The sequence below is a fragment of the Ambystoma mexicanum genome, chromosome 8 (genome assembly GCF_040938575.1).
Source record: "Ambystoma mexicanum isolate Mex_15411 chromosome 8, UKY_AmexF1_1, whole genome shotgun sequence".
Taxonomy (NCBI): domain Eukaryota; kingdom Metazoa; phylum Chordata; class Amphibia; order Caudata; family Ambystomatidae; genus Ambystoma; species Ambystoma mexicanum.
Genome location: NC_090929.1, coordinates 1374420670 through 1374446497, shown reverse-complemented (window position 1 = coordinate 1374446497; position 25828 = coordinate 1374420670). Strand labels below are relative to the sequence as shown.

The window sequence follows — 25828 nt, the reverse complement described above, 5'->3', positions numbered from 1 at the left end:
CAGCTCCTGTGGGAACTTAGAGCTGAAGTACATTCCGCCCACCAAGAAACCAATGCTCTAAGAAGAGAACTGATTGTGGCGAAGGAACGTACTGATGACCTTGCTAAACAACTGCTCCAAGCCCAAGCTGGTCACACACCTTTACCTGTATTGGGGGGAGCGTCAGCCCCAACTCAGCCAAGTAACCCAGTACAAGTAGTATTACTGGGAGCTATCCCTTTAGCTCCACCAGAACGCTTTGCAGGGGAGCCTAAGAGGTTTGCAGTGTTTATGAATCAGTGCCGCCTGCACTTTTTATGTTGGCCTTAAACCTTCCCAAATGACCAATCGAAGGTTGCCTTCATACTATCATACCTCAGCGGCAGTGCAGCGGATTGGTCTATTCCACTAGTCAACCAGGATGAGCCTCTTCTTCGGATTTCCAGGGATTTTAGCAAAACATGGAGAAATGATTTGCCTGACATTCTCAAGGTCAAGCGTTAGATAATGAACTTTTGTCCTTAAGTCAAGGGAACCAGGACCTACTAACCTACATCGCAACTTTCAATAGGCTGGTGGTGGAGACCGGTTGGCCTGAAGTCAAAAGAACTACGCTATTCCATCGTGGGTTAAGAGGCGAGCTAAAGGACGTGCTAGCACAGGTTGTAAACCCACCCCAAGAATGTGCGGAATACATAGACCTAGTGGTTCAGCTGGACCACAGACTTCAGAACCGAAAGGCCGATCGGGCTAGATTTGAGAATCGGGTTCTGGTGAGACCCAAAGACAACACCTTCAAAGGTACGGATGTATCTGAACTCATGCAAATTGGGGGAGTTGTCTCTTTGCCGAAAGAGACAAAAGAAGACAGTTGCAATTGTGCTTATATTGTGGAACCTCAGGGCATTTTTTTGCGGGACTGTCCGGTGAAACCGCCTAAGAAGGCAGTAGGAGCCACCAACAAGATCAGTACAGAATCTGAGCCGGGAAACAACCCCGGCTGACAAGGGGATAGAGGTCCGCTTGTCAAGCGTGAAGAAGGACTCTCAGACCTCACACCTAACCTTACCAATGATCCTTATTAATCACCATCAACCATCTTGCATGAATGCAGTTAGAGCATACATCGATAGTGGAGCCATAGGTAACTATATGGATCAAGAATTGGCTACAAGGATGAATCTTCCTCTTTGCGAAAAGACCACAACTGATGTAGTCACCACCGTTGATGGGACCGAAATGGCTTCCGGCCCAGTAACTCATTCTACGATGGAGATGACACTGTTGGGCCAAGATGGGCATCGAGAGGGCATTGTGTTTAATTTAATCAAGGCTCCACAGTTCCAAATAATTCTGGGAATGTCATGGTTAGAAACGCATAATTTGGCGTGAAAAGAGAGTGACCTTCTCGGAGTGTATGCATACTTGTCATCCGGAAGAACCCCTGACCAAGAAGATAGCCACGGTCATGAGCCTGACAAATCAGTTACCCCATGAGTACCAGGATTTTCAGGATGTATTTCAAAAAGATCAAGCCAATACTTTACCACCTCATAGTGGGATACTCATATTTTTGACTTGTTAGAATGGTTTCACAAGGTGTTTTTTGATGCATATGTGGGGATATTAACTTTAGGAGGAGTATCTGCACCATATTGATTTATTTGGAATGTGCATAGGGACAATAATATTATGCCTAACAATTAGTCTCTTAAGTTTGGAATAATCAGATAATACTGACTGAAAAACTAATCCATGGCTTTAAATTGTGTTTTTTCTTTGATAGTCTTCTTTAACTTTTGACCATGGCGTGAACACATTACCTCATCCTGACCTGACATGTGGCACCATATGGTATGGTTTTTGATTATGTAATAATTTATGTATTGAATGATATTATACCATTTTGTGAATTTTCACGGAAATGGATCTTTAGGAGTAACGTTATTGAATTAGCCTGAAAATAGTGACATTGGACTTGTACCAAGAGAAATGATAGTTTAATTGTGTGGTGTGAGCCCGAGATATCTTCCCAAAACAAACATTTTTCTGTATATTAATTACAAACTCTGTGGGAAGTTTGAGGGAATGATATCACTCGTTGCCGACCTCCTTCATTTGAGGTGTTAAGAGTGGTAAATAGCGCACGCAGTTTAAAGCGATCCCACAAATATCATTACTAGGTTGGGACCTAGTTTAGGGTACCCTAAGGCGAGTTTATAATGGGGGTTGATAGCTTTGTCGTTATAGTATATAGGCTCGTAGAGACGAGGTAGTCTTGCTTGGAGTCTGCTATTTCTGTCCATGGTGGGGAAAGATGCTTGTTTAAAAAGGGACAAGGTGAACGCCATGATAGGTATGGTGAGGCACAATATGGAGGCCACCTGAATCTTGTTGAGGCACATTATAGTGAGTGGGTGGGAGAGGTGGGAAATGCTATTTGGCTCAGTTTGGGCAAGGAATGTAAGGGTGAAGTTGGGCTGGACCCATGTGAGTTGAGGTAAGAAAGGGGACTTAGTGACCAGCAATAGGCTACTTGAAATGGGCACACAATGTTTGGCACGAACACCTTCAGCTATGCAATGGCTAGCAGCTAGCTGGTTCAGACGGTCACACAGGATTTGGTAGCTGGTAATTAGGGCGGGTGCACAGTGGTTGGCAGTGTGCAGTAGAGCGTTTCAGCAGGCATAACATGGTTATCAATTGGCTGTGGCAGAGGGCACAATATATGACGTTCAAGCTGTTTCAAATAGTCACAATGGGCATGCAATAGTTGGTAGTAGGCAGTTGTAGGGCAGTACAATAGCTGATACTTAGCTAGTTCAGGTAGGCACACAATATTTGACAACTGGCTGTTTCAGGTGGAGGCACGATGGTTGGCAGTGGGAAAAAGGTAGTTTCCACGGGCATACAATAGCTAGCAGTAGGCTATGTTTGTAGGGCACACTAGGCCTGCCAATCCCCTGGCAGGTATTGATTAGACAGTGGTTTGATACAGGGTGTACTCTATGTTTGGAAGTAACAGTAGGCAGTTTCAAAAGCACAGGGGGTCAGGCAATGGTGACAGGGCTGTAGCTTGCATGCAGAACAGAAAGGGTGTAATAATGCAGTTAGGTATTACAGTTTGGGCGGCTGGCCATGAGAGCATAAGATGGTCTCACTGGGTGCAGGATTCAGAGTGGGTGGAGTTGCTCACTGAGCCGTTGGGCAGGCGATGTACACGCATGACTAAACATGATTATACTTTGCTAAGGCAACAAATAACGTGGGCTGTTAGAGGCAAAATGCAGAGCATGACAGTATGGGCGCAGCAGTACAGTAGGACAGACATCAATATTGGCATAGGCTTGCAATAACATACAATTGAAATTGGTTATGCATACGATGTGTAGTAATCAGGCAGTTTACATAAATGCGTTCTGTTACGCTTACCTGGGTTCCACAGGGGCGCCAAGCGAATCTGGACTGCAACGGTCTCCACCAATGCGACTCTTAGTGTAGTGATGAGTGATTGCGCTTGCCCACTGAGTTTTGTCTGTCTGGCACGTAGGAGGATTTTCCTAGAGTGGTCAAAATGGCAAATTAGTTGACCACTGGAAGGAGGTGTTGACTTCTGCTTCCGTAACCACCTGGTGTTCCCCCTTAAATGTCTCACCTTATTGTTAAGAAGGATGGGCTCTCCATCCTGCATCGGAATGCAGGGGTGCGTTGAACTTGGAGATCCAGTTAACTTCACTGATCCCATAATCTTATGGCAGAGTTCCGGACAACAATGACTCAAAGGTAAGTCTTATGCTAGTCCAAGGTAGCATGCAAGTTGTCTTATTGTTCACTCTTGTGCCTTGTCTTTATGTTTCTTTCTCTTGTAGATTGCCCAAGACAGGCGTCTTTTCTTTGAAAGAAACGAGGTAGTGCCAAGGTAAGATTCAGTATGTGCAATAAACAAACAGTCTTAGTATGCGATGTTGTTCATTAATGTGATTAATCAATTGTCCTCTCTTTATTCTGCAGGTGCGGCGTTCCCTTGGAGCGAAGAACGTATGGTGGAAACTCGCCGGACCTCGAGTGAGTATTACCTCGGTAAGTATCTGGTGATGCGAGGTCTAAATGTCTTTTAGCGAGGCGCAGCTCACCTGTTAACTTTTCTTATCTTTTTGCAGATGCGGATGTTCCGGACGGCGATCCCATCAGAGTGCCTCGCTGGACCGCATGGATGAAATGAACATCGGTGAGTATCCCGCGGCGCTGATGCTGGCTGTATAGCGCGGTAACTGGTATTCATTTTCTTGCAGGTGCGGCGACTCCCGGATGCTTGCGATGACAAATGGAAGGCTCCTGTTCTAATCTGCTTTCTTTTTCCCCTTTGCAGGTTCGGATCACGAAGAACAAGACAGGCGTGGCTGAGGACTGGTTACTGGAGCTGCAGGCACGGTGAGCGTTACGCTGCAGGAGTGCAGAATAACGTGAAGCGTGTTCTGTTCTCCGGGCGTGGTTTAAATAGCCACTCAAAAGTAGTTCCCAGGTAAAGTAGTCCCGGTACCGCACCCAAAGAAATAGTTCCTTGAATAAAGTAATCCCTTCAAAAAAGGCCTCAAGGTGGCCTGTACATGTTTTCTCCACAAGATTACCTGGTTTGCCTGAATGAGGAGTATGAGCCTGGCACCAACGGCACCAGAACTGTGTCCAAGAAGCCCTTAAACAATCCCTTGGGGCCTTACAGGTCCCCATGGGTGCTTATACTCTGGGCAGACTGGTCCGCTCCTGATGTCTGGGGGCAGGCATCGTGACACATATGGTATGGTTTTTGATTATGTAATAATTTTTGTATTGTATCATATTATAATTTTGTGCAGCCTTGAAAACGACCGGTGGTCGAAACATGTGTCGGCTGTTCATTTTTTGACAAATTAAATACACATAATTTTGTGAATTTTCACGGAAATGGATCTTTTGGAGTGACGTTATTGAATTACCCTGAAAATAGTGACATTGGACTTGTACCAAGAGAAATTATAGTTTAATTGTGTGGTGTGACGCGAGATATCTTCCTGAAACAAAAATGTTTTAGGTCCCAACCTAATCACACCTTGCAACAACACTACCCAACTCAAACTTATCCCAATAAAAATCCAGAGCACACCTAACGTAACTAGACTATCTGGAGCTTTGATCAATGCCAGGTCCCTAGTGGCCCATGCCACTGAAATAGCTGACACCCTATCCTCCGATAACCTTGACTTCCTGGCAGTCACCGAATCATGGCTGCACGAAGCAGCAGGTCCAGCACTCTCTCTAGCAATTCCGGAAAACTATCATTTAATCAGAATGGACAGACAAAATAGCAGAGGAGGTGGCTTGGCCGTTATAGCAAAAAGTAACCTTGCGCTAAGACTATTAGTTCATCCCCCTCTCAAATCATGTGAACTCCTTAAAGCCAAATTACCTATCTCCAACTGCCATACTTTAACAATCTACCTAATATATAGGCCACCCGGCCCTATTGGGACTTTCGAGGAGGACCTATCTAGTCTCTTAGCCAAAAATACGAAAGAGTCCTCACAAATCTTACTACTAGGCGATCTGAATCTAGGCTTTAATGACACAGCTGACAAACCAGCCCAATATATTGCCACTATGCTAGCTGAACATGGCCTAACCCAAAAAGTTCTCACCCCTACCCACAACAAAGGAAGTACCTTGGACTGGGTCACCACTATGAACTGTGATACCACTAACACCACCCCTCAACTTTGGACAGATCATCACCTCATCAACTTCACACTAACTCTCGATAAACAAATCACCAAAGAGAAAATTATGGCACCACCCCTTCCCACTAGAGCAAAAACATATATAACTCCAGAAAATCTCTTGCCATTACTAATACCTACCATTAACACTTTACCTGAAAACTTGCACCCAGAGCACCTGGTAGAAAGCTACAACAATGCCATGAAGAAAGCGTTAGACACCATTGCCCCTCTAAAACTCAAAAAAAGTAAACAACAAGCACCTCTAAATGCCTGGTTCACCCCCCACCTAAAAGATTTAAGAACGCAAAAAAGGAAACTAGAATCTAAATGGCGCCACACCCCATCTGAAGAAAACAAACTGAAACTTAAACTCTTTGCCAATAATTACAAGAAAGAAATCCTACTCACAAAAAAAATCTCTTTAATGAAAGAATCTGCAATGCCAGCTCTAACACTAGAGAACTATTTACTATTCTAAGGGAGCTGAAATCCCCTGTTCCCCCACCTGACAACATTACCAAAGGCAAACAATGGTACACTAGCATCCAAAATGCCCTTACAAACAAGATTAAAACACTCCAAACTAAAATCTACCTAAAAAAAGACTCCCTAACTCCAAACTAGACACCCTTCCTCAGCAATCTTATGACTACCAACCTACCAGGCCCAGACCCATTCAAATTCGCAAAAATATCCACCCTGGAAACCGAAAAAATGATTGCATCCCTTAAACCATCTAACTGTAAGGGTGACAGCTGCCCAGCTCAGCTAATTAAGGACGCGGCAAGGGTTTTAGCCCCTTTCATAACCAAATTGATTAACGCATCCTTCTCATCCAATACTATCCCCAGCAATTTAAAAGAGTCTTGGGTTCTGCCTCTCCTCAAGAAGCAAACCCTAGATCCCGTTATCCCCACCAACTACAGGCCTATCACCACAGTACCGTTCCTTCTCAAGATAATCGACAGAGCAGCAAACCTACAAATCCAGCAGTATCTTGAAACCCACCAACTCCTAGGTGCCCGCCAATCAGGATTCAGACCGCAGCACTGTACAGAGACAGCCTCAATTGATCTCCTAACTCAGATTGACAAGCTCAATGACAAGGTAAACACTGCTATGTTACTCCTCCTTGATCTGTCAGCGGCCTTTGACCTGGTGGATCACACAGTCCTGTGCAAACACCTGGCCTCGGCCGCCCACTTCTCAAACAAGGCCACAGCCTGGATCCAATCATTCTTGGACAAGCGCACAATGAAAGTCTTCTCCCCACTGGCATCAGCAGACCCCATTCAAATAGCCTGTGGTGTACCCCAAGGCTCCTACATTTCGCCAACTCTCTACAATATCTTCACCAAGCCCTTATTTGACAAATTGGACAGACTGGGTGTCACATACACTAATTACGCTGATGACACTCAGATCCTCATTCCCCTTTCGGGAAATTTCGTCTCCGATACGGCCTTAGTAAACAAAATATACCTCATCATTCAGGCATGGGTGGCCACACATGGCCTATGCCGGAATGATGATAAAACTGAAATCCTGCTCCTCAGTTCTGATCCTAACCTCAAAAAACTCAGCCCCAATTACTCGGCATTCAATATTGATGGTAATACAATTACAGTTGCCAAAGTAGTTAAAACATTAGGCTTTCACCTCGATTCGGCTTTGATGTTAAAGAAACAATTGTACTTCTTAGCTTCCTCTACCGCCTACATGTGCAAGCTTATCAGGGCAAGCAGAGCCTTCCTTGCCCAAGCCAGCTGCATCATCATCGCCAAACGCCCTAATACTCTCCAAACTTGACTATTGAAATGCCTTGTATCTGGAAGTCAACAAATACATCATTGACAAACTCCAAACTTTGCAAAACAATGCCCTTAGAACTGCCCTTAACCCACCATCCAAAGAACATATTTCTAACAAAAGAAGAGAGCACAAATGGCTCAAAATATGTGACAGAATCTCTCTTAAAACGGCATCACTTACCTTCAAATGTCTTAACAACGCAGTCCCCCCTACCTAGCAGCAAGAATAATGAGAAAAACATCAACCCGCCCCGTCAGAACTACCAACCTACAGATACCCAAATTTAGACTAAAAAAAAAGGTGTCAGTAGTTTCCCCGTCAAGGCAGCCCATTATTGGAATGCTCTCCCACTTAACATTAGAACGGACCAATCCTACTATAGCTTCAGGCGGAATACCCTTACATGGCTACGATCCAATGACAACTAAGCTGAACCATGCCTCAACTCTTATCCTGGCTACCTAATATGACTGTATATTTGTATATTCCTTTATCTGATTTGTCAAATGTAATGTATCATATTCTCATTGTGCCTTACCCTGTAACTACGTTTTTAAGTCTTCATGCCCTTCTGTTCTCTGTTGCGCCCAGCTACCTTTGGGTTTGGCTCGCTATACAAAATCAATAAACAAACATATCTCTCATCTACACACTCCTGTCCCGCCTTTCTTCCTTCTTCATAATCTAGCTCTCTTTACCTCACCTACAACTCTAGTTCTTATTTTCAACTTCTTTGCTCCTCTGCACTTCTGTCTCCTATTTCTGCCTTCTCTGTTCCTCTTATTCGTATTCACCAACACCTTCTATATTTATCTTCCTCCTTCCCCACCCCTCTCTATCAACTTGCTTCCTAATGTGCCCCTCTTCCTCTCCTTGTTTCCTCCTCCAATCAGCTTTCTCCGTGCCAACCCTCCAATCCTTGTGCTTTCTCCTTGCCTCCTCCACTTCTCTCTATTCCTCCTTGCTGCACTGCCATTCTCTAACAGGCACCTCAGACTCCATAGTCTTAACTTCCAAAAACCTCCATACTTTCGTATAACTCCACATCAGGCTGTGTTTGATTGCGGGCAGCTGTGTGTGGCATGCACATGCAGTTCCAAGCTATGGTAGAGGAGGTCACAAGACCTGCATTCACATTTTGAATTCAGTTGGCTTACTCAGCCTGCTTCACCCGGTGTCTGTGCCGGCCTTCCTCTCTATTGCTCTGAGAGCCAGTAAGTTAGTATTGTCGATTGCATGTCCACACTTTTGGAACTCTCGGCCTAGGTTTGTTGATTCTTGCTCCCAGGTAGCACAAATGTTTGCCTTGAAGACTTTTTTTTTCCCCAGTAACGCTGCACAGGTCACACCACTGTAGGCCAGAGGTCTAAACTTCAGCATCTTTCCTATGACACCTCTGTTGTCTGGGTAACCTCAGATAACCATTTGCAGTGCTATAAGGCCTGACTACAAGGCTGAGATTGAGCCCAGGAACTGAGGGAACCTTCGTACCTCGATGATGGCCTACGATGTGGTGAAGGTGATGGGCGCATACTGTGAGAACCCTGATTGTATTCTCCTTAGCCAGCCCCAAAAGTCCCTTATCCAGGTGATTTAGGAAGGACAAATGCTATCAGACCCCAACTCCTGGGGCGGACGGAAGAGAGAGCAACACCTGGAAAGGGGAATCCGAGGTTGTGTTTAGGAAAAGACCACACGGAAGGCACGGTATTATACAGAGGAAGAGAGAGAGGAAGACAAGACCGAGGAAGCCTTTGTAGGCTACATGACATCAACCTCCCTTGCTCCCAGTGAATCCCTTTGGCTGAGAGCCAACAATCCCTCTGTATATGGCAAAGCCACTAGGATTACAAACCTGAAGCACCGCAACTCAGAGAATCCTCCTTTTTCTGTTATTCCCCACTCTAATGATCCCTCCATATCCAACAAATCCCCCAGGAACCCAAACCCCATTGCACCCAAAAACCATCTCTCCCACTTACCCTGTTCCTTGGCTAAACACTCTCGAACATTCTTTTCCACACCCCTCTGGTTATTCTTTTCTGAACACCAAATCTATTATGACAGAAAACTACTTTTCCCACAACCCCCTTGTTCATTTCACAATCTCGGTTATTCCCGTTTGCACCACAAACCCTCCTATCCATTTCCCAACCACTATCAATCTCACCTTTCTGACTTTACCATCACCCCTAGAACGAAGAAGATAATTTACCATGACAATTTTTTTTTTTTACACAAACACTTTCTCACCCCATGGAAGATGGTAAACTAACACCAGAGGCATTCACCTGCCATGTCCCAATAAAAGGGTCGGGCAAAGGCAGGAAATTGACTTAAATCACAGACACCTAACGACCCTTCCTTTTCCTCACAGGGATAAAAGGTGGAACAAAAGAGCACAGTACAAGCAAGGCAAACCGCACGAAGAGACAGCTATGCAGGCCCAGCAGTTCAAGAGGAGGAGAAAGGCGGTGAATATCGACAGGCTGATGTGGGGTGCCTTTAAGGCCCCAAACAGAAGCCCCTTTCACATGAATATCAGCATTTAAACATTGCAACAAAAACGGCCTGGCTTTTTCTTTTGTTTCATGTCAAGTTTGAGAGCCATGGGGAAACCTATCATTATCAATGGACACGCAGCAGTAATCCGGAATCAAAGAATCCTGTGACATGGAAAACAAGATTTTTAAACATGAAAAGCAAAAACGGCCTATACATGTGTTTGCAAATAAAAACGGCTTTAAAAAGCCACAATGGAAAAAGATATCACTGCTCACAGAAAAATGTCAGGAAAGCAAAACATGATGTGTGGGGTGACCAAAGCAAATGTATATTATGTTTCGCCCACAAAACTCCAGTAACATGTGAAGAGACACTTACTTCAGGAAAAACCTGTTCTGGCTAAGGTCAAAACCTCACAATGAAAAGCCCCACTTTCAGCCCTGGATGTCACATCTCCCATCTAATGACGTCCTGCAATAGAATCTGCTGCTGCAGGTGTTGAAAGCCCACTGTTCCCAGCCTGGCTGGCACTGAAGGCAGTTAAAGCAGGGACTTCAAGGAAAAATTATTCCTGGCTGAAGCATGACAAAAAGGTGAGAGCCCTTGTTGCACCCACTTCAAAAGAGACCACACTGATTTCAAAGATACTCATAAAAAAACTCTGGTCAGAGGCGAGCTCAGGGAGGCAGATGGATGTGTGGGATGAAACATCGTTCCCATTTGTTGAACAGGAAACCCTCCCAATTAATTTAAAAAGACTATTTTCGTTTTATCCATTTTGGGCAGCAATCAAACTGAGGATTAATTTTGTTTGTATGCCATTTTTCATGTAATTTCCAGGCGTTTTAGGGGTATAAAATGCATCTCCCTGGGACTCTGGGAACTGTAATGGCCAGTTATACTAGGTTTCTGGCTGGTCTGAAAATGTGACAATTATGAGAGTTGATGAAAATGTGGACAATGAAATTATTAACATGCTTGATAACTTACATTTACATGTACATTTTATGAAAACAACAAAAATGTGACACATGGCCATTCGATATTGTACAGATTTGGAGTTTGGTTTATCTAATTCCCCATGATCAGCTTAAACAGAATATATGTTTCATATGGCTGTGGCTAGTACAATTATGAAGTTATGATACATAACAAGTTTTTGCCAAAAAGTTGTAAGGAGAACAAAGGATGATGACAAAAATACAAATGGTGCTCCCCTCCCCTAAACCAATCCTGACTGGGGGCGGAGAGTTAGAGGGTAACTGTCCAATCCTAGCAGCAGGAATGATTGCAGGGTACTTCCCCTAGATTGTATAATTAGTGATGTCATTTCTGCTATATAAGGAGGACTGTACTAGGACAGACAGACACACAACAACCGTGGAAGACAGAAAAAGGAGGACAGAAAGAAGGCTGTTGAAACTTACTATCTTTGAGAGTGCAGTGACCAGACCCCTGCTCTTTCTTTCCAGAGTGTCCTGAGATCCAGCTGGCTTTCCTGAATCTTAAACAAAGGCTTCTATGTAAGTAGCAATGACCCCATCCCTAAATTGCATAAACCCTTCATGTTTGCAGCAGTGCATCCTATATTTCCTCATTGAAACCCTGAATTGGCCATGTAGTTCAGTTATCTCCCCATAGAAGAATCTCTTGTTTGCCTGTGTATGTTAGCATGTCCCCATTAAAAAAAGAATGCATTTGTCTGTGTAAATCCTTAGTATTTTTGTAAGTAAATCAATTAATTTCCCTATTGAATTTCATGGATCGGGATTGTTGAAATTCGAAACCAACAATCTTGTTCCCAGTGTTTTTGTTAATTGTTATAGTCATTAAAGTGTTGTGCCAAAAGTATTATTCCCCTTGTGAGCTGAAAACCAAATTTGTCTGTGTAGTGTGTGCGTTACTAAACAAATTTCTATTTGCATCTGTCAGTTTAAACCCCAACTGGTTTCATTAGTGTGAGCAATCCCTTTGCTTAGCAGTCTACCTGTTATATGCCTATGTCATTGTAACTGAAAACTGATTTTCCTATTGTAAGTTACCCCTTTCCCCAAGCCTACCTATCATTGTAAGCCTCAGTGTAAAGAAATTTCCATTTGCCACTGTATTTTCCCTTTGCATTTGCTATCTCCCAAAAACCAATTTTCCTACTCCATTTATATTTTCCTTGGTGTGCTGATTAGTATTCTATAAACCTTTGCCTATCTCAGAAGTGTAGGCAATACGAATTGTCTTCTATGCTGTCCCCTAGCAGTTATGAGAAATAGTAAAAACCTATTCTTCCATTTTGCTCCAAAAAACGGGTTTTCCCTTTCTTTGCTGGCTTCCACCCCAAAACTGATATTCCCCCTATATTCCTACTCCTTGCCACTGTCTTCCATTCAAAGGAATCAAGTCCAATTGATGTTTGGAGGTGAGTGTTGCAGGGGGGAGTGCTTAACTGTAGGTGCTCTCTCTTTGTGGTAAATTGTCCTTTTTCTGTTCTGCCATTAAAAAAAAACAGAATTAACTGTAATAGTATATCTTGACATGGTTGTTTTGTAGAGATTATTGCATTTTGTGTTGCTACAAAATTGGTTGATGTTCCTTCTTTATTAAATAATACATTAATAAATATTGTATTGATACACACCGGCCGGGTTCCTAGTCCATTGTGACAAGGAGTGTTTGTGGAGGTTGGGTGTGAGACGGGTTGGAGGCTTACTCAAAAGAATCTGTAGTATATTGACAATAAAAAGCGTTTTATTGTGTGCCACATTCACTGTAGAGGAAGGAGTTCCCTGGCTGGCGTGTGCCATGTAATAATCCATGACACTGATAAGGAGTGATATGACCTTGCCCTTTTCGATGCACACCCACGAAACCACTGCAGAGGGAATCTTAAGAGCTAGGACAATAGCCCAAGTGTGCTGCAGCAGATGTCGGTGGTGCACAGAGCGCATCGACACTGATAAGCCGGAGCGAGGGAGAATCCTGCTACCATGGTACCAGCCTTGATGCCAGCAACAAGGAAAGCCAACCAGTTCATCATACCCGGTGAGTCAGGGAGAACTGATAAGAACCGGGCTGTAATGAATGAAAGTCCCAAAGTGGCAGAACGAAAGTAGTTCAAAGAATTGTAAGGTTGAACAGGAGGAGACCAGCTGCAGAAGGGGACCAGCACCATGTGGGTGCTGCTCCGAGAAACCCTAGTCTTTCCCATCTGAGTAAAACTACAGATACCAGAAGGCCATAGGAGAGCCACCAAGATAGATCAAAGTGGTCATACAGGAGGTCAAGCAAAATCCCCGGACAGTTGAAAGCCTTTGACCTAAGAATTATAAAAAAAAGCAAGGGAAGTGAATCCCATAAGCATTGAAAGTAAATGTGAATGTAAAGTTGGCAAGAGTGAACCCGGAAGAGCAATGATGACAAGAAGGGAGCAAAGTCTGAAGAAACAGTGTGTTGACAAAGGTGAACCTGGCTGAGAGATGTCCACTGGAACTGTGTAAAAAGACTTTTAGATTTGTTGAAAGTCATAGTGAACCCGGTGGAGGGAGGCTGAAAGTTGGCTGAAAATTGAGAGCAGTCTGCACCTGTTGAAAAGACTTTGCACGAGAACGATAGAGGAAGATTTGTTGAAAGCCATGGGAAACCCAGTGGAGGGAGGTCAACAGTCGAGAGGGATCTGAGCCTGAACGAGGGAGATGCAGGGGTGAAGTCATCACCCAAAATCCATTAAGAGAAAGAAATGTTATTGATTCATGACATACAATTTGCGAAGAGTCAGCGCCCAGAATAGGGGGACCCAGGGGTGAAGAATCCTGACACTGAGTAAAACCAGCAAACAAACTTTAATTTTGTTGAAGGAACATTTCATTTTGTTATTTGAATATGCCAGGTTCTCGAAGGCAAGAGACTTTCCAGATAAACAAGTCTTGACCACTGAGGCCCCTGGTAGACTGGAACAGAACTGTGGACTCATCCAAGATCCCATCATACCCCGTGCTCAAAACGTGGAAAAGGGAGACCCAAGCTACCGCTTCCTGACATATCATTTGCAAACACTTCTTTCTTTTCATGAAAACCATCACACCCTTTTTTTATTAGTTGTAAGGTTTGGCAATAGGTTTCTTAGTATAGGCCCTTTTTATTTGACAATGCCACTAGGACTGCCTTATTTTCATTTGATGGTCGACGCTTGCTCCAATTTTAGAATTAGGCCTTTTTCCAACCTGCATACAATTTAATAAACACCCTTGAACTGTGATCACTTGTGTCTGTCTTTCCTGTTGCCACCATGAGTTCCTTACAATACCTCCAAGCTCACCTTACTCTTACCCTCCAGCATTAAACATGTTTCCTCACCACATGGGTATCAACAATATACCTTTATGAGGACTGCTGCTCTTAAAGTGTTGTGATGGGTAACACAATGGGGGCCAGAGACCATCTAAAGAGTTCACATTTCTTGTCAGGATTGCCCTAATTGAACATGCACAATCTCAGGATTACAGCACACAGGTGTCCTTCTGCTTCATCTCAGTCTCAGGGATTTAGTGCCCAGCTCACTTCTATATTGTCACCCTTTGGCCACAGGTAGATCTCTTAAACCATTTGGTGTGAGAGCAGGTTCCTAACATCAACACTTTCTTGCTCTTGCCTTAGGGCAGTACCTTAACAGAACATTTTTCTTCTCCGCTTGCCAGGATTTTACTTGTGCTTACCATCAAATATTAATTCCTTCTTACCAGGGACATTGTCAGTCTGCGTTACTGTCACCCACCAGCCACGGCTCAGCTCCCACCCCTCTCTGGTCTAGAGCCTTTGGCATCAGCAGACTCTGGTTTCTCCTTTTGGGCATCTTTCTCCTGCCAGGGTCCAAGCTATAGCCCTCAAAGCTTGCTGCAGCAAGTTCTCCCTTGGCTATGTACTCAGACAGTATTTGAGATATAGCCATCAGCAGGCTTGTGTCTTTGCTTCTTCCTTAGATCCTGGTGTTACCCAGTATGTGAGGTATAGCCAACAGCAGTGTTGCAATCCTTTCTCTCTGGTCATTCGTTCACCCACTAGGATCGCAGTCCCTACTGCACACTCATTGCCCTCAAAGGGTATGTTATATAGGGCCTGGAACTCACAGGATTATTCAATGTTCCTTGTTATGATTATTTTCCTTCCACATTCTCTGCAGAATGTGGGACTGGCCGTGCCCCAGTACCACTTCCTCCCTTTTACGTGTTTCCGTTTAGACAAAAAACTAAGAATCTTCAGAACCACACCAGCTGGGGGAAGGGGATATGTGGGTGACTACTGCCGTAGTCATGAGAGTGCAGACCTCACCCACCATTGGGGACTCTCTCTGGCCCGTTCAAATCACTCCATCACCATGCAATGAGTTCCACTGAAGGGCCTACAGATCTATGTTTAGCTGCCTCCATGAGATCTGCAGCAGTGAACCAAAGCCAGATGTGAGACCCATAGCTACAAGTGTTGGTGGTGCAAAGAAGCAGCACATACTTATATAGAAAGCAAACTTGTGACATCCAGAACTCCACATGTATGCCACTAAATCAGGATAGGACAGACAATGTGAATCGGGGTCAAACAAGACCGACATCTGTAGTAACAGAGCTCCTAACGCTCGGCGAAGAGGGCCTTGAGATGATGAGCACAGTTGGGTTGTCAGGGTGCAATAGTTCAGTGGAGTTTCTCAGTGGGATCCCTTGGTCGATGCTGATATCTACCAACCACATACATGAGGTCAACCCACATCAATATTATTTAGTACATAGGATCAATGGGGCTCCCTAAACAGATACAACAAAATGATTGTGTGTAAATCTTATTGTAAAATTGCTGATGATTATATAATACAATTTGCATAAGATCTTGTGTTTGTAAGTGCACTGTATATCTACCAACATACAACATTATCAAATAAAATTAGATACCCTCTTGTTCCACTGAACTATGGCTGGTTAGTACCTAGAGAGAAAATGCTGAGACATTTCATCAAGGAGAGCGCCGGAATCTGAGAATTAGGAACAATGCTGTTCTAGGGCTTGACAGGGAACACTACAGAGAGCATCTACCTGTCAGCTGAGGCATCATTGTCTCCTATCCATGCGAGTGCTTCCTTTGCCTATGTGTAGTTCATGCAAATCATGGTGCATTGACAAATTAAAGCACCACAATAATGTGGAAATCCCGTCATTGTGGATTAAAAGAAAGACTATGGGCCGCATTACACGGTAGGCGGTAACCATGGCGCTATTAGCGCCATGGTTGCCACCAGTATTTTACTATGTCTGCCTTGGTGGATTGCGGAATTACCGCCCTACTCCAAGGTGAGTGGGGGCGGTAATTCCCCATTCACCAAGGCTCTTCCCCATTCCCATTTTTGCCCCCATAGGGCATAATGGAAATGGGGAAGGTGCTAATTACGGTACCGCAAATTGCGGTACCGTAATTAGCACTGAGGTCCCTTTGCATGACCCAACTTTAACGGCTGGTAAAACCAGCCGTTAAAGTCGGGTCCCGCAAAGGGAACTCGTAGTAAGGCGGTAGGGGTTTACCGGTGCCCTTACCGGTACCGGTAAAGCCCTACCGCCTACCATGTAATGAGGCCCTATGCTTACTTACTGGTAATGTTTATTACTTGCAGTCCTACTCTTCTTTGTAACAATAATTACTTTTGAAGTGATACACCTTCTATGAGGGAAACACTTGTCCACCCCTCCATGCCCCCCAGGAGGCCTACGGTTCTCCCATTACCCATAACCCTCTGTTTTTGTTTTTCCCCATCTCCTATTAGTGACCATGGTTCTCTTTGCAGTTTGGGGCTTGTGCAGCAATGGTTCCGGACCGCCCTCCGAGACATTCCCCTGTGGGGATCAGGCCAGCTAGAGGGAATAGCTGTTCCTCTGTCATGAAGTACTTGACTGGGAAGCAGCAAAATTGCCGTCAAGACTGGGCTGTTCCTGCAAAGTGGTGGGCACAGAGAAGCATGAATACAAGCAACAAGGGGGGAGCATTTTGTTCATGATCCAGGAGGTATTACGTACACTTCCCTTCTAGCAGATGCAAGTAATTCTCTTCGCTTATGTGGTCTACCAGAAATACAGAGTCTTCTGAGAAGTACTTGACACCTCCAGGTGCATGTATGTAGAGTGCAGAAAGTGAACAGGTATTTCCTCCAGTACGTGATATTTAGAGGAGGGCATGGTGTTTAGAGGTAGCGTGCAATGTCATTGGAATATTACTTCATGCACTGCTGTATCACAGCCTGATGTGGAGGAATGTTAGTTTGAGTCCCAAATATGGATGTAATCTAATGTTCCATAACAATTTAACTGGTAAATCCCATCGTTTAACACACTCAATCATATGAGCAAGCACATAATCCATGTCCTTACAAGCTTGTAAATTCTACAGACCTCCAAACACAGAACTCTTAGTTTGGGCTATTAGGTATCGCTTGCGACACCTATAAAGCCCAAACTATTGCATTTGAGTACAGATGGAGAGGAAGGGCATATGAAGAGGGACATACAGGAATGACACTTGAGGAGAGATACACAGTGTATATGTGTTGCTTTGTTATGAGCCCACCCATTCCCTGCCCTTGGTCATACTAATCCCTGTGGCTATTACCACCCATTTCTGACTCTCCCTGCCCAAAACTCCTCCTCATTGGAACTCTTTGAGTTTGCTTGCTTTATTTGATATCAGTACTATGCTTTGCCTTATTCAGTGAGTGGTGCTGAGCTCAGCCCGTCAACCTCTGTTCTCCCATCGGCCGCCCAGCCGGATCGGTGCACAGCACAGCCACCGCCCACATCAGTTCTCACTTCCCGGAGCCTGACCTAGCGACAGCTGGGAAAAATCAGCAGGGAAAGGGAGGAACCAGTCCCAGAAAAGCGAGCAACAGCAGTCCACCTGACACAAGAGTCCCAGTGCACCCTCCCGGAACTAAGCAGTCCCAACAATGCCTGCCCCCACTGTTGTTACAAGTGCCCCGTAACAACGAACGTCAGATACTCAACCTGCTGCCCCGGCAATAGTATCCTGCACTCCTCATTCAGATAGCAGAGAGCACTTAGTACTGGGGCAAAGACACACGTGTTGGACCACACCCAGTATGCTCTCACTCTTACCCGGGGAAGTGGGGGAGCTCTCAGTGTTGATTCTTTAGTTTTCCTCTTCCACTCTACCCTGGTCTCTGTGGGAGGCGGCTACTGCTGTTGATGATCTGCTCTCGTTCCGGTTGCATTAAGGGTCACATGACCATCAGCAGCGGAGCCCCTTGTGCAGCAGCAACTCCTATACATCTGGGGTGAGACACAGCTGGGGGCAAGCGGCTCTGGTGGCAAGCACTCCTTCACCTCCCCTTGCCTCCAGCGGTATTATCCCCACCAACACAGTACTGAGTACAGAACTAGGCAGCACAGCACACACCACACTTCCACAGCCACTCACACTACTTTAAAATCAAACATTCCACATGCATACAGTGAGAAACCAGAAGGTGGCTCACCCGCTAGTCCCGGGGGGTCTCTCTCTCTCTCTGTCTCTCTTGTGGCCAGGGCACAGCCATTGCCTTTGGATCAAGAGCCTGGGAGTGGACCAGTGTGGGAAGATCACCTGGGTGATGGGTATTCGTGGAGTGGGACATTTGATGGTGAGATGCAGTATCCCTCTCACTGTAACACCTTTACCCCATCCCACCCGGTAGGATATTTAGGCACTCTACCCCCCTTTCACTGCATGAACACTTTCACACTTTCTCCCGCTCTGGGAGAAAACAGACTCACACCCGAGCCTTGTACCCGACATGTCCCACTACTATGGTCAGGCAATTACTGGTACCAACTCACACCTGACCTCCATTAAGCTTCCCCACACAGATAAAAGGCAGAGCATGAGAGCACACTCTGAGCACATGAAGGAACAGTACTTTCCTGATGGCAGCTGAACGTGGGATGAAAGACAGCAAACCAAGAATGGTACACAATGAGGGAGATACCCTTAATATTTCAGTCGAGAAACTGTTACTTTCCAGAACCCTTCAGATCAGGAAGCGTCAGACCAGAACACCAGACTGTAGAATCCTGTATTGTGTGTCGGAGATACCTGGGGCCCTCCTGCAGGGCTGATCAATTTAGGGAGGAACAGCAGCCACTGTGGTACCCTCCTTGGCTCCAAGATCAAAGCAGTGCCAGAGAGATCAACATAGCCGGTGAGTTGGGGAGACCATTGCAAGATTGGTCTGTGTTGAAGTCATGGTTGCAAACGGCAACATTGTATAAAAAACGTGAGAATGAAGCTCGATAACGTGTATGATGAAATATGCGAGGAACGCTTAATTCCTGATGGATGTTTGAACATTGACGGAGAAAGATACAATACCAGTGACAGAGCGGTCCAGTACCGTAACGGGTCTCAATCGAAGGTCTCTGTAAGGTATCCAGCCAAGAAGTGGCAGAAACGAAAGTAGAAGATTGATAAGAATAATAAGTGAAGTGAATCAAAGTGATACTGCAATGGTTTAAGTGAAACCCATTGCACATTCGAAAGTCTTTGATTTTTGATACAAAGAAAACTTTGAAAGTGAGATCACATGGTTCAAGCCCGAATGCGGGAGCTCTATGGTCCGAGGGAGACCAATTGTGAACATTGTTTTGAAAGGGGATCCAAGCCTGAAAGAGGGAGACCCACGATGAATACTGGAAACAAGAAATTGTGAATGTGAAAATCCTGATGAGAAAGGAACTTTGGTATTTGTTTGTTGAGACGGGCCCTCTGCAATAATAGACTTTTATTGGGAAAGAGACTTTGGCGCAGAAGGCCCAGATACCTAAGTGTGAACTGCATCCTTGTGGCAGAGAAGCCAGAGTGTGTGCGAAGCTCAAGTGTTCCACCTTGCCCAGTGCTTAAAAAGTGAGGAAGGGAAGCCAACTGCTTAACTCTCCTGACATATTGTTTCTTGAACACTGTTCTTTTGCATACATCGTTTTCCCACACCATTTGTATTTAGAAGTAATGATTGCCAATAGGTTTATTAGTATAGGCCCTTTTATTTTGACAGAGACGCCACTAGGACTATGTTATAATTATTAGATGGTCATAGCTTGCTCCCATTCTTAGATGTAGGATTAGATAGGCATTCAATCAACCCATTGAAGTTCAATAAACACCCTTGAACTGTGATCTCTAGTGTCTGTTGTCACCGTTTGATATCTTGCCTTCCTTACATGTGGTGTCAGAAGTGAAATGTTACCCAATTGATACAAGTTGGGGAGCCACCCCTATGAAAGGAGACCAACCGTGAAACCCCATACCTTATCAAGAGTGTTAGGACGAATGCAGATAAAATATAACTCTGCAAAGGAAAACATTTCCCCCTTTCACCTTGAAGAAAGACAAAATAATCCAGCCCACTTTTCCATCAATGGGGAAAAGACTACTGAAAATTCATGTCAACCCACTAAAACCAACTCAGGTCAAAAAGTCAAATCCAGTTCTCTCCCTTAACCCAACAAGGCATCCTACCCATTAAGGGAAAAGTGGAAAATGAACGAGGAGTGCAATCAACCCATTGAAGTTCAATAAATACCCTTGAACTGTAATCACTGGTGTCTGTCTTCACTGTTTGATACCATGCCTTGCTTGCACAGGGCATCGAATCTCCCTCAACCGACCAGTTCACCTTCCAAGCACGGGGCACCTGTGGGGACTGGACAGGAATTTCGTCAAATCGGAACCTATCAACCGTATCTTCTTACATGTGTTTTGCTGCACACCGTTCTCCACAGGGACCTCTGCAGTCTTCTGGCTAATGGTGGGAGCAGTAAAGCGGGAGGTCTGGATCTGGACCTGGTCGATTAGATTAGATCTGAACCATCCGCAGCGCTAGCCAAAATGTGCTCTATTAACTTGAAACATCTCTTGTGCTTGTTGGGATTACCAATAAAGTTCTCAGAACAAATAACCAGACAGACTAAAAGAATATGGCAAAATAATACTTTATTCTCAATTTAATAAAGCAGGGTCAACTGGCAGACATCTGACTGATGCTTGCACATTCACACACAAACTTGATTACACAGAGGTTTGATACCTCAATATGCGTCATTTGTGATGTCACCCTACGTGACAATCTGTAAAAGCTATTGACGGGAGGGATTGGTTAGAGGAAAATATGTACTTCTAGAATAGATATAGGTTAGTCATTCATTGGCTGTCTCTTATCTGTAAGGCGCGCCTCAAACTTCTTCTAAATACCTATAATACTGATCATAGTGGACAAAATGGCAGTGGATTGGTCTATGCTACATTGTATAGCAGGTTGTCCATTAGACTCACTGATTGGTTGGCATTCCCACCCAACCTTGGACTTTCGGCTCAGCTAGCAGCACGTAAGCAAAACGAAACCCAGGTGCTTGAGTCACGTCAGATTACTCCCCACTTTCCCAATTAGTCCATCATCTCTCATCAGTTTGACCATAAGACAAAGTTTCACATATGTAGTTTTATTATTTATTAACAGTTTTTGTAACACACTATATGCCCTTAGGCCTCAGAGTGCACAAATCAAAAGAACGGACAAACAAACACAAAGTCAAGAAACAGTGGAAAGGCCAAGAGATCAGTCGGAAAGATTAAACAAAGTTTTAAAGTCCTCTTAAATTTAATAAGCAGGTGAAAGATCTGAGGGCAACAGGAATACCATTCAATTCTTGAGGGGCCTGTAGATCAAAACTTGAACCCCTAAACTTCCTAAGTGTTAACGGAGGTTGATGAAGAGCATTGGTGTTATTAGACTGAAGTGCTCTAGTTGAGCGTTGAAGGGAGATCCTTTTAGAAAGATGCTGTGGAGCATCAAAGTTTAAACATTTAAAAGTCAAGGCAAGGATCTTGTGTTTGATTCTTTGTTTTACAGGCAACCAATGAAGTTCCTTCTTAAATTTGGACACATGGTCCATTCTAGACAGACCATAAATTGCCCTAACTGCTCCATTTTGGGTGGTATGCAGGCGGTTGAGGTTGCTTTGGGCTGTGTCGGTCAGCAGGCAATTACAGTAGTCCAATCGAGAATCAATTAGAGCAGTAGTCAAGAGAAATCTGCTTTTTTAGGACAGGAAAAGGCCTAATCTGTAGGACAAGCCTGATTATATAGGCACAAGAGGAATGGATGCTTGAAAAATCATGTTTCATGGACAATTCTGCGTCAAGAATGACGCCCATGGTTTTAACTTTAGAGCTAACAGAGATGACATTGCGTAAAATAGTAAAGTGAGAGTAGTAGGAAACAAAAGACTTCAAACGAGGGCCACAGGCAATTAAAAGCAACTCTATTTAATTGTTGTTCTAGGCTATAGAGTTATAATCCATCCAGGTCACTGTGAAAAAGAGGTCTGCAGACGCCATATTGGTTAAAGGTCCATCTGCTCCCTGGACACGTGGTGCTGTGGCCTAGCAGTGAGGAACAATTTGATAAAGCACCTCATCGGAGCACCTCAGGTTCATGCGAGTACATGGTTGGGGGTGTAAAGCATGAGGGGAATTAGGGGTAGAAAAGGAGTTGTTTCCTTGACTTAAGGGGTTGGTTTTGTTTGTTTATTTGTTTTCTGTGGGTTAGGGTAAATTATCATGTGCGCCCAGTGTGAAGCTTGTCCTGATACCCTTTAGTTTGCTTGGTACTAGTGATGAAGAGAGCCAGAACAGCAGTGCTATAGTGGAAAGCATTGTGCCCCTCCTATGCTCGAGTGCTGGGGATATCTTGGAGATATTGCCTGAAGGAGTGTTTTTTTTTAATAAGATGCTATCTTCTGTGTATGAATGAGAAGTAAAATTTGAGTAAATAATGAAATGAGTTAATTGCAGTAATATGAGTATGTTAAATGAGTGTGAAATGCAACTAAGGAATTGGGTATGGGTAAAAAGAGAGCTCTTGGGTGAACATTTTTTCATGCCGCATGTTCGGCTTAGTATCAGAATTTTGTTAAATAATTTTTTGATAAATTGGATTGGAGTATGGAGACTCTGTTGAATCACTTGTGCCATATGTTGCGGGAAAGTAAGGCAAAAATGATACATTGTTGGCCTACTGAGGGATCCTATGATTATGGGCATTTTGGGGAACCTGCATACCTTTTTAACCACAAAGCACAAAGGCTCAAAGTTAGAAAAGCGGTTAAACATCTTGGAATTATGGAGTATGTATGAAAAATGTGGGATGGGCCATAATGTTAAAATTGTGGCGGGGAGGCCTGAAAAAGGAGGATGCAGGAATTTCTTCTGCACCTCCCCCATATAGGTGTTATCCTTTATTACCCACAGAGGGGTATGCAGACTGAGTTCGTACCACCATTTCTCCCAGCAGCTACACCAGCGGTTGCAAGAAAGACACAGGTAACACCTCCATCAGTTACGATTTCAAAGAACTGGGATTTTGAGGGAAGTGGAAGGGTAACTCCTTCAATGGTTAGCGGTGCAAAGAGGTTGAAACAGAGCGGGAAAGGGATAACTCCCCCAACTGCTAGGTCAGCAGATAGATTAAGGGTGGAGGAGCAAGAATGAGTGAGGTTGATAGAAGAGTGGTGGAAGGATTGAAAATGAGAGAAATGAGAGAGAAAGAAGAGGTTAAGCAAAAGCGGGAAGAAATGAAGGAAACAATAAGGCTAGCAGAGGAAGGGGGAGTGCTGCTCCAGTGGCAAAGAGATCAAGAGCAGGACGAAGTGAAAAGACAGGTAAGGGACATAGAAGGAGGAAGGTGGAGACATGGGCAGGCTCTTGTTAGATTGGACAACTTTTTTGTCAGAACGGTTGAAGTAGATGTGGAGAACAGGGATGCTGCCAGGGGTGAGCAGGGAGTCCGGGAGGTCGCACCCTATGGTAGTGCTAATTATACTTCCATGCCTGTAGAAGCGGCAGGGGATGTAGCAGTCAGAGTAGATGATGAAGAAGGAAAGAAATGGGATGTCAAACAAGGAGTGCAGGGTGTCGACACCCTATCTTCTGTTCCAGTAGCAGAAATAGAAAGCACACCATGGGACTGTAGGACACGCCATGGTATTCACATGGCCATATTAAGGGCTAGGGGTGAGATAGGGTAAGCCCTAGCAAAAATAGATATAACTCAGTTTCCACTGCTCCATAAGGGTGTAGGAAGGGTATAGTATTGCTCATGGTCCCACATGGACCAGAGTAATTTGATGAAGACACTCCCTTTGCTCACTAGAGTGACGGGGAAGTGGATTTATGCATTGGAGAAGCATACTGCCAGTGTCATGTTGACCATACAGGGAGAGGAAGAGTTTATTCATGTCCCTAATGTGGAAGCGGTCAGAGGAGCTTTAGAAGAGATCAATGTATCCAGGAGTTTAGTTGGATATAAACATCCACGGTGGGGCTTCTTTTAATAATCTTAGGGCACAGATATGGGGAGCCTTGCAGATTATGTATCCCAATATGCCTGATATCAATTTGATTTTAGCTAGGACGATAAAAGTGAATAATGATCCTGCCAAACACATCCACTAAATTCAGGAGATGTGGAGGGCAGAAACGGGAGAAGCATGGGACAAGAATGTGGCAATTAACTATCACATACTGAAGAAGGGACTTCCCAAAGAAGTCCAGCATGATTTAGATATAGTAGTAGGGATGCAGGCAAAGAATTGGCCAGAAATTCAGGCACACATTGTGCATTTTTGCAAAAGAAGACGGGAAAAAGAGAGGGAGAATGTAGAGCAGGCACAAAAAAAGAGGCTTAGCTTGTTCAAAAGAAAATGGCAAAGATGTGTTTAGAAGGGGCAGTGTGAGAAACCAGAGGGGGTCTCAGCCGCTATTCCCCGGGGACCTCTCGCTCTCTTAGCTTGCCAGGGCACTGCCATCACCATTGGATCCAGACCCTAGGGGAGGACCAGTGCGGGAGGATCACCTGGGTGAGGGGTCTTCAAGGAGTGAGGGTGAGATAGCCCATGGTGAGATGCAGTATTCACCCCTTTTTTGTTCATCTACCCCATCCTATTTTTTAGGATTTTCCCAACTTACCCCCCTTTTTACACAAACACTGGACGAATACAGAGAGGGTGACTGAGAGTAACCAGACTAACTCTCTCACATCGTACTGGACATGTCCTGTTAATCGGGTCAGGCACTTCACACTAAGTGCATACACCCAATAGCAGTTATCGCTCCTCACACTATTAAAAGGCAACACCTAAAGATACACTCTGAGCAAGGCGGAACACGAGTAGAAGGAGAACCTCCGGGATGAAGGCACACCTCCTGGAGCAGATCAACAGACCAAGGGATGAGAGCAGTGGGCCAAAAACCACAAGGCTTCTCTACTGTAGGTTGTTTCCTCCGACAAACCGTGAAAGACAGGTGGAGAAGGCCATATCCCACAAGTGAAGATTGCATTGCGTTTCAAGGATGCCAGCGACCCTCCTGAGTGAACAGCAGAGTTGGGGAGGGCGAGGCCAAGCCTGTGGAACTAACCTTAAATTGGGAATCGCAAAACAATAAGAAGCTCACACAGCCGGTGAGTTGTCAAGCAACCTGAGAGACTGGTATGTGTTAAAGGTGAATTAATTAACAACATTATATCACAAGCAAAGGTTGCATGCGTGTGGATGAGACGTGAAGAAAGGCAGACCTCTGAATTAACTTTTAAGTAAAATGCAGCTGCGTGATCAGTGATACTAAGTAACAGAGTGGTTTGGTGAAAGGAAGCAGGCCATTAGAAAGTCTCCATGAAAGGTACATTGTTTGAAACTAAAAGGTGAACAAAC

The 25828-nt window shown here is 44.5% G+C and overlaps 1 protein-coding gene across 1 annotated transcript in view; it reads right to left on the bottom strand.

Annotated features, from left to right (window-relative positions):
* LOC138473015 (uncharacterized) overlaps window positions 1-25828 on the bottom strand; it is a 691661-nt gene that overhangs the window by 173734 nt on the left and 492099 nt on the right. The gene's annotated exons all lie outside the window — the stretch shown is intronic.